The following is an 11,046-nucleotide window of genomic DNA, read 5'->3' as shown; positions in this document are numbered from 1 at the left end:
GTTTAAAGGGGGTATTTTGGTAAATCTCCAACCTTCAATCCGTCTAAAAATAAAAGATTAATCATATTTGAAAGCACTTTATGCTTTATTCAGCATTCTCTCTCAAACAAAACCCTAAGGCTCATACTTCTTCTTCAAGAAACCCAAAATTTCCTCCATCAATTCTCCAAGATAATACAAGATTGAGAATCCCCAATTCAAGAACTCCAAGAAGTCATCTCCAAAACATTAATAGGGATCCAAGATTCAAATTTTCCATCAAAGATCATAAATTAAGGTATGTGGGGTTTGAACAAGGATAATTCTTTCATCCTTGTACCCAAAACTTTATTTTAATTATAAATTTACTGCAATTTATGAGATTTCCCATGAAATTAAAGTTAGGGTGTATGCCCATTATCATTATTTGCAAGATTATGAGATTTACCATGATTTAGAAGTTGAATTAATGACTATATTCATATTTCTATGCATTATGCAGAAATTTCTAGATTTTATGATGAATTATGAGTGTTTAAAATTATCAAGTATGAATTTTAAGATGTTTAACATGAGCTTGATGCATGGGTCACTAAGCCCCAATTTAAGATTGTTATTTCGAGATTATTTGTTCCATGAGCACCCTCAGATAAGATTATTCACATATTTCGATAAAGATTTGACCTTTTGGTCCTACGCTAAGATAAGAATCCACTTTGTTCAGATAACTTGAGATTTAAAGAAAGAAAAACATAATTGGTTTTATTGTAAACCCTTGTGCTATTTTTTTAGTGGATTTCTTAAGATCTTGAGCATAAGAATGGGAGTAGTATTTAGCACCGAGATAGGTAGGTTACTACAGTTTCATACCCCAGAACTACGTGCCAACGTAGGATTCAGATTTATTCCCATTTCTACGTGGATGACTTAGATTGTGATCACTTAAGATAGAATTTCTATTCCGATAGAAAGGGTAGAACAACCCTACCTAATGGGGGCTAGACATGGGACTCCATGGATGCTCACGTGGTGTATGCCTGTTAGAAGAACCTCCCAACAGATGTCCCCTACTCTTCAACAGTCTATTAATTTAAAGATTTAAGATAAAAGCATATGTTTTGGAAGTTATGGTCTTAAGATTTTAAGCCCTAAGATAAGCTATTTTACAGACTTCAGAACTATGTGTAATGGCTCACAAGATTTACGTTATATGTCTTATCAATTATGATTATGATTTTCAGATTTCAGATTACTCAAGCCTGTGTGAGTCATTTACATTTAGCACACATGATTTTATAAACTGTGATGATATTGTTTACTTATTGCATTCGCCCCTATATACTCAGTACATCCTCAAAGTACTGATCCACACATATGTCTATGTGCTACATTGTCTCATAATGTAGGTTCAGGTGCTCAATCTTAGCAGTGTGAGTAATCTTCGAGCATCTATTCTACATTCCTGGAGTTGGTGAGTCCTCATAGTTCGGGGACTTAGTTGTTTACACTCTCAGTTTATTAGCAGATGTTTCCCATTTTATTTCAGACAGTTTGAGTCAGCTGGGGCCTGTCCTAGTGACTCTCTAGATTCAAATAGTAGAGGCTTGTCGGACTACCAAATTTAGTATTCAGATTTTTATTTTAGTACTCAGATTTCTAGTATTTGTTTTATCAGACTTTTAAGATTAGTATGATTCAGATATACCCAGATGATTCAGACAGTTTTCCACGTATATTATAATTTTTCATTTATATTTTCCCCTATTTTGAGGTTCAGATTTAGAAAAGGCAATCAAGGTTAGCTCAGGACTACTTGTAGTTCGAAGCACCGTGTGGCGTCCCGGGGATCAAATTTTGGGGCGTTACAGAGGAGATGTTAACCATAGAGGGGTTTTTTTGGGCTTGTTTGGTATACTATGCTTCAGAAAATTATATGTCATAGACTCAATTATGGGTGACTTTAGATATTTTTGACCCCAATAAGAAATGTCTTTAAAGAATAACCTTCCTCACTTTTTAAGTATAGTACAAGTACCATTTTGCCCCTCTACACCTCAAATATATTTTTTGAACCTTCCATACTTATTTGTCACTCAATTTTTTTCTTTTTATTTTCACTTTTTTTTCTTTAATTTTACTATTCTATTTTTTATTATTTTTTATTTTTTATTTTTCCTTTAATTTTATTATTCTATTTTTTTTATTTTCACTTTTTATTTTTTCATTTAATTTTATTTTCATGTTTTAATTCATTTGTCTCAACCTTTATTTTTTTCTCTTTTTTCTCAAGCATTATCTATTTCTTTTTTTAATTCATTTGTCTTTAACCTTTATTTTTGTTTTTTATCAGTTCTCTTTTTTTCCTCATTTTTCTCAAACTTTATTTTTATTTTTTCCTCTCATTTTTTATTTTCTCAATTTTTTTAATTCTTTATTTTTTTTATTAATCTTTATTTTTTTTGTTGCCTTTTTCTTCTCACTCTTTTTTTTTCTCTATTTTGTTTGGTCGTTTTTTCTTTTTTCAGTTCTTTTTTTTTTTCTTCATTTTTCTCAAATTTTATTTTTATTTTTTCTCTCATTTTTATTTTTCTCAATTTTTTTAATTCTTTGCTTTTTTCTTGATCTTTATTTTTTTTATTTCCTTTTTTTTCTCAATATTTTTTTTATTTCTCTATTTTGTTTGATCGTTTTTTTTTTCTCAACTTCTATTATATTTTGCTAATAAATAAAAAATTGGATAATCCACAAAGGTATCTTTTTTTTTTACATCAAAGCAAATTTAAGGGCATGAATTGTTGTTACGAAGTTTTTTGAAAATTCTTGAGATAAGTCATGTCTCTAAGGAGATAGTTGTAGAATATTTCATAAATAAAGGCATAATGTGGTAGTGTCAACTCTTGCCCGTGGGGCATAGTTTATTATTTAAAAATCCTTGAGTTAAGTCTTACCTCTAAGGCAAGAGTTGTAGAACATCCCATAAATAAAGACATAACGTGGTAGTGTCAATTCTTGTCCGTGGGACATAATTTGTAGTTTGAAGATTTTTGAGCTAAGTCTTGCCTCTAAGGAAAGTGTTGTAGAACATCTCATAAATGAAAGACTTTAACGTGATAGTATCAACTCTTGCCCGTGGGGAATAATTTGTAGTTTGATAGTCCTTGAGCTAAGTCTTGCCTCTAAAATAATAGTTGTAGAACATCTCATAAATGAAAACATAACATAGTAGAGTCAACTTTTGCCCATGGGGCATAATTTGTAGTTTGAAAATCTTTGAGCTAATTAAGTCTTGCCTCTAAGGCAAGAGTTGTAGAACATCTCATAAATGAAAACATAACGTGGTAGTGTTAGCTCTTGCTCGTGGGGAATAATTTGTAGTTTGAAAGTCCTTGAGCTAAGTCTTGTCTTTAAGGCAATAGTTGTAAAACATCTTATAAATGAAAACATAATGTGGTAGAGTCAACTCTTGCCCGTGGGGCATAATTTATAGTTTGAAAGTCCTTGAGCTAATTAAGTCTTTCCTCTAAGGTAAGAGTGATAAAACATCTCATTAATCAAAATACTATGTGGTAGTGTCGACTCTTGTCCGTGAAATATAACTTGTTGTTTGAAATTACTTAAGCCAAGTCTTGTCTCTAAGGCGATAGTTGTAGAACATCTCATAAATGACAACATAATGTGGTAAAGTCAACTTTTGCCCGTGGGGCATAATTTGTAGTTTGAAAGTCCTTGAGCCAAGTCTTGTCTCTAAGGCGATAGTTGTAGAACATCTCATAAATGAAAATATAATGTGGTAGAGTTAACTCTTGCCCGTGGGGCATAATTTATAGTTTGAAAGTTCTTGAGTCAAGTCTTGCCTCTAAGTCAAGAGTTGTAGAACATCTCATAAATGAAAATATAATGTGGTAGAGTCAACTCTTGCCCGTGGGGCATAATTTGTTGTTTGAAAGTCCTGAGTTAAGTCTTGTCTCTAAGACAATAGTTATAGAACATCTCATAAATGAAAATATAATGTTGTAGAGTCATGCCCGTGGGGAGTAATTTGTTGTTTGAAAGCACCTGAGCTAAGTCTTTCCTCTAAGACAATAGTTGTAGAACATCTCATAAATCAAACTACAATGTGGTAGTGTCGACTATTGTCCATGAAACATAACTTGTTGTTTGAAAGTCCTTGAGCTAAGTCTTGCCTCTAAGACAATAGTTGTAGAATATCTCATAAATGAAAACATAACGTGGTAGAGTCAACTCTTGCCCGTGAGGTATAATTTGTTGTTTGAAAGTCCATGAGCTAAGTCTTTCCTCTAAGGTAAGAGTGATAAAACATCTCATTAATCAAAATACAATGTGGTAGTGTCGACTCTTGTCCGTGAAATATAACTTGTTGTTTGAAAGTCATAAGTCTTCCCTCTATAATGTAGTAGTATCAATTCTTGCCCATGAAACGTAGCTAATTGTTTGAAAGTCGTAAGTCTAGCCTTTATAATGTGATAGTGTCAATTCTTGCTCATGAGATGTAACTTGAATGGAAGAAATCGAAGAGAAGAACAAAAATAATAAAAATTACGGAAAAAGAAGAAAAATATTAAAAAAAAATTAAAAAAAATGTAGAAGTTGAGAGAGAATAGGAAAAAAATAAAAGTTGATAAAAAAAATTAAATAAAAATAAAGGTCGAGAAAAATCCAAAAAGAAAAAAATCAAAGAAATATATATATATATATATATATAAAAGTAGACGTAGAAAGGTGTAAAGAAAAAAAAGTAAGGGTTGAGAAAAACTACAAAGAACAAAAAAAAAAGAGAAAATAAAAAATAAAAAATAAAAATAATATAAAATAAAAAAAAAGAAGTTGAGAGGAAAAAAAGGAAAAAAAGTAAGGGTTGAGAAAAATAAAAATAAAAAGAGAAAGGAAAAAATAAAAATTAAAATAAAATTAAAAAGAGAAAAAAAATAAAAGTTAAAAGATATAAATATGAAGTTGTTATCCATTATGAGGATCATTTACGTAATTTATTCCTTTGATCAGGGGCAATTTTGTCCCAAAAATATTAATTAATAGATAAAGACTATTTTAAAAAAATTCTTTTATTTGAGATTAAAATTTGAAAATCACTCCAATTTAAATATATTTATTAGATTCACCCAATTCTATATTGTTTGGGCTCTTGATTTTAGGCCCATTAAAAGTGAATGTACTTGAGAGACTATGGGCTATGATTGTGGTTATGTGGCCAGTAAAAATTTACTAAAAATTATACAAATATATAATTTATGTTTTTAATATTACAAAAAATCTAACTCTCTCAAAATATCACAAAAATCTCAACAAATATATAAAATGTTATGTATATATCGATTATGTTATTTATATTAATAGGCAGAAAAAGTAAAATAATTAAAAAAGTAGGCGAAAGTATAATTATTTGTTGATATTTATGTTATTTATATAAAAATTTAGAGTAAAATTCATTTCAGGAAATTATGCCTAGCATCTCCCAAATTAGGTGGTTTTGAATATTTGCTTCCCAAATTTCGGCTCTTGAACTTCTGTCTCCCAAAGTATAGGGTCTTGAAGTTTTATCTTCACTAAATAAGTTTTTAATATTTTCCTATGAGGCAAAACTTCTGAAGGAGAGACAAGAAACGGGCTTAGCATATATTGGACGAGGATGATTAAGATGGAAGTTTTTGTTTTGGGGCCGACAGGGTTTAATGTTGTCATGTTTGTTATTTAGGGTTTAGGGACCCTAATGATAATGGTGGGATTTTGGTGAAGAAAAAGGTTGATAAATGGAGAAAGGGGAAGATGAAAGGGGTTTTTTTGGGCTTGTTCTTTTTTTTTTTTTTGGAGGGGTGTGTGTGTGTGTGTATTGGGCTTTAGATTTAGGCCCATTAAAAGTAAAATGCACTTGGGAGACAATAGGCCATGAATGTGGGTAGGCAAAATTTCAAAAAATAGCTAATATTTACGCAATAAATAATGCATTATAGCTTAATTTTGCCTAATTACATGATTTAGCTATTGTTTAGTAGTTAAATATATAAGTTAAAGACTATATATATAAATACAAATTTTTCCTTAGAGATTTGTATATGAGACTTGAAATTCGTTTTGTATTCAAATACAAACCTTTTTTTTTAGAGAGATTTGTATATGAGTATTGAAATTCGCTTTGTATATAAATACAGACTTATATGAGCCTCAAAGTTAGAGAGTTGTAAATGAGCCACGAAATATACAAATATAAAAGAAATATATATTTTGCTGTTTAATCTAAACCTTAGTTATAAATGATAATTATCTTAAATATTATCTATGCCTCGTAATTATAGTTTGATGGTTTCCACTCCACATAAATTTTCCTTGTGTGTATGTGGCCTGTAAAAATTGAGAAAATTTTAGAAACTGCTAACCTTTAAGCGAAATTCAACATCCTTAGATAGACTTTGGCTAATTACAATTCCTAACTACATATTAATAGTTATTTTAATAACTAAATATATTTACCTCTTGAATTTAATATCCGAGTACAAATACAAATGCGTCTTATAAATACATATACATATGCATGTTGAATAGAGGTTCAAAAAAGTTCAACTGTATAACTGAATACATAAAAAATACACATATGAAAATACACAAGACATCAAATACCTATACTTTTGGTATGATGTATATTAATATGTATATGTATTTGGTATGTATTGTATATTAGCTGAGAATGATAATAGTTTCAAATATTAGATCTGAATGATAATTATTTCAAACCTTAATTGCAAATTGTAATTATATTGGGATGTCTTTTATGTCAAGTAATTTAAAGTAAAATCTGTTTATTTGAATTAGGCCCTGATATACAGAAAAAAGAAGTTAAAACACTAATATGAATATCAAATTTTATCTCATGTCCTTCGTTCTCTTTCGTAATTTTCTTTCTTTAAACTTACAAGTTTACAAGATTATTTTTACAATATACCTCTTATAAAAAATATTTTTTTATTCTTTTTAAAGTAGATGTATCAAATTTTAGTACACAAAAGGAAGAAAAAAGTGAGAGCGGAGAAAAAAGAGGGTCTTAAAGTGGAAAAATAGGAAAAAAGAGGCAGGAGTGAATTTTCTCCTGTACATAGCTTTTTGCAAGTTAACACATCAATGAAATTTTAAATTTTGGAACTTAATGGGAACTCTAATGGGTCGTTTGGTTTGAGGTATAAAAAATCTAAAGGATAAGTTATTCCGAGATAAAATAAAAGATCACTTAATCCCTTGTTTGGTTGGAGGAATTAATCCAACCCGGGATAACTTATCCCAACATTTTCCCCTTAGTGATGGAATAACTTATCCCATATACATGGTGGGATAAGTTATCCTGGGATAACAATTTCCCAACCAAACGACCCCTAATAAGTGTAATTGGGAGACACTTCGGTCCATATTTCATGTCGATATTAGAGCATTGAGAAAATTTTTTCCTAGTACAAGAAGATTAGAAAAGACACACTATAATAAGTATTTTAGTACTCTTTGTTTCATTTTAGTTGGAGACATTCTATTTTACGTGATGATAAAAAATTTGAATAATGAATTTTACTATTTTACCTTTTATCCTTATTAATGATATTAATTGGGCATAAAATTGGACATTGAAATTGTAATTGTTCACATTTAATGTATACTGTTAATTGTAAGGATAAAATGGAAAAGAAATTAATTAATTCTATCCATATTTACTACTGACAGAAAATTATGAGACAATAATGATATTATTTCACGTCAGTTCACTGTACAATTCTTTTTCTGCCTAGCAAAAGTTACACTGAGAAAATTTGAAAAATGAGAATTAAAATTTGCTAAAATCATGAAATTTTATGTATAAGATCTTATCCTGATTGTACTATATATATATATATATTATACATGAAAGGTACTTCGTCCGATCCATTTTTTGGTGCATTTTTTTTTTAGTTTGTATAAAAAAGAATACCTCATAATAATTAAAAATAATTTAATTTTAAAATTTTCTCTTTATCTTTAATTAAATGATTTACGACCATAAATTATTCAAGAATTATTTTTTTATCATAAATTTCAAATTTTTTTATTTTTTTTCTTAAACGTTATGTCAAGTAAAATATTGCCACCTAAAATAAGACGAGGGAGTGATATTTTCTGTGTAAACGTAGAGTCAGTTTTTGTATCAATGTGTACAATGTCCTTTTCTCTGTAATAAAATTCTTCAATTTACGGTTAATGGAGTAGGCAATTCTTATTGACATTATTGCCTTTTAGAGTAAAATATAGTGTTGAAATAAGTGAATAATTTTTGGAGACTTCGCTTCAATCTATAAAGAGTTTTGTGAAATCAATATATATATTTCTGTTAAGTAGTATTTAAAATATCACTACGCAAAAATAGTTTGATAAAAAGATTAAAATCAATCAGAAACAACCCTAAGGTGGATCTAGGAAGGGCGAGACCTTTTTTGTTTTAATTTTTAGTGTATTTATATAGATTTTGAATTCCCTGGATACAAGACTACAGTCTTAGGCATCACCATATTTTTATTTTTCAAATCTCCATAGTAAAATTTTTGAATTCGCTACTACTCCACTGCACATAAATAATGAGTAAGTTTTGCGTAAGATTCGTATCTTTAAAGAGTAAGTTTGTCGTTGATATATAGTTTATTCAAAAAGTAAGTTTGAGTTGCATGAAGTGTAATTAATTAAGGTTAGAGAGGTCCTAATTATTGTTATCAATTAGAATAATTTATGATCGACTTGATTAGACCACAAATTGTATTAACTCCAAATGCATTTTACGGATTTTTCCCCATAGTGTAGGACTTTGTAATATATACTTCCAATTTCGGGGAAAATATTTGTTGATTTGATAGAAAGCACCTATTTAATTTTCTCTTCAAATCGTGCACATTTCTTCATAGTTGAACTAAATTATAAATGTTTGGTTGTGATAAAAATAGCTAGGAGTGGTTGGAGGAATATAAATATATATAATTAAAAAGAAGTGGTTCGAGGACAAAATGTCACTTCTTTTATTTCATCATTTCATGATTGAATTGAAATAGTGAAATATTAGACTTTTCATCCTCTTCCAATAATTATATAAAATTATTGCAAGTTAATTATTCATTATTTCACCTAATTGATTTAGTAAATCAACTCTTTTTTCTTGGAGATTTTTTTTATATCGACTTCTTCAAGTTTGTTTATCAATATAATAGATTGCCTTTCTAATATGATTTTCATCATTTAAATGTTACAAAATCAGTACTCTGACCATGATTCCAATGCCTAGTGGATTTAATACGCCAAAGTATAAAATAATATTTCAATATTAATATTTTAAGGTACCACGTAAATTTTCTATATACCTAGTGGATAGATGGTTAAGTTTCTAGTTAGGACAAAAAATATAAATGAAAAAGTAGGTTTGTCTATTTACTATACTATATCTTCTTGATGAATTCTTAAAACCTATGTTTCTAAGAAGATTTGAGATTTTTTTGCATTATTGGAGTACTATTTTAACCTATTTGGATTTTTGTTTTTATATATCCAACTAGATTCTGCTACCAGCAAATCTCTTATATACATTCTTATTAAAGACTTTTTGGCTAATAGAAATATTCTCTCTTTCAATGTATTTTAGTTACCACAAAATCCAACTTTTTTTTTTTTTTTTGGGTAAAATAGATCTTGAGAGTCATGAATCATATATATGTGTAAAATATCTTGAAAATTCAATAATAACAATAACAACTATATCCAAAATCCAAAACAAATTGAAAAACTAACCTACTCTTGTGGAAACTTTGGCTAGTTTGGTACTAATGGAGTTAGTTTCTCGCACGTAGAGTGTTGAGTTGAGCATATTTCTTTGAAATCTTTTGTGAAGTTAATAAGTAAGTTGAAGACGAAAAATAATTTTTGTGATAACTTTTATATTCATTTGTGACTTTTTGTCTATACGACGTATTACTTTGGATAATGAGATATGACTCTCTTCTTGTTTAGAAAAGTAAGATAGATCCATCTTAACTAATTCATATATGTCATATATGTGGTGATTTTGTATAGAATATTCTTGTGCTTACTTGTATCATCTGAAACTAATGCAATTAATTTTTCGATGTATACTACTTATAGTTATAAGTTTGATTGAAGGGATGAACATAAGCAATTTTTGTTTACTTTTAAAAAGCTTCTTTATACTTTCTAGCATATCATTGCACAAATATTATCACTAGTTAACTCAGTTTGGTAAAAGTGGTCACCAATAAAATGATTTAGGTTAATTCTGGAAGAGTAATTGATTCCTTTAACAAGAAAGGCTATTTGATGAAACCCTAATTTATGGACATTGATTAATTAAAAGTAATCATAAGTGGATTTGGACCTGCAAAACACAACTTTAATAATTAAGACAATTTCCTTTTTTTAACTTTATGTTTAACTAAATGTTGCTTTAAGTCAAAGTTATTCAGTTAAACAGCTCCATCCTTGTTAAAGAAGTTGTATTAACGTGTCAACACTCACAGAAAGAAAATAATTTAATTAATAGTACCAATGTTGGCTACTTATATCTATAATCTATATCTATATGTATATCTATATCTATAATCTATATGTATAATATATTAAAAGTGTGAAGACCCTTTCAAAAGTGAATCAAACTTTTTACCCTTCATTAAAAGTTTTTTGGTTAGATAAAATCGTCTTTTCGCCTTTTTTCACCAATTATTATATCAAAATTATAAATTAAAAAGATAAATGATTGGAAGGTTTGTTTTTTCGTGGGATTTGTCTAAAGTGGAAAAGTTATTTTTGGATTTTTTTTGGGAAAAGAGCCACTAAAATATACTTCAATATATGAAAATTCTGATAAATTACTAATTAGTGTACCAAAATTATAAATTAAAAAGCTAAATGATTGAAAGTTTTTTTTTACGTGGGTTTTGTCTAAAGTGAGAAAGTTATTTTTGAAATTTTTTTGGGAAAAGAACCACTAAAATATATAAATATATGGAAATTCTGATAAATTACTAC

Source organism: Capsicum annuum, chromosome 9 (assembly GCF_002878395.1).
Source record: "Capsicum annuum cultivar UCD-10X-F1 chromosome 9, UCD10Xv1.1, whole genome shotgun sequence".
Classification (NCBI taxonomy): domain Eukaryota; kingdom Viridiplantae; phylum Streptophyta; class Magnoliopsida; order Solanales; family Solanaceae; genus Capsicum; species Capsicum annuum.
This window is presented reverse-complemented; position numbering follows the sequence as displayed.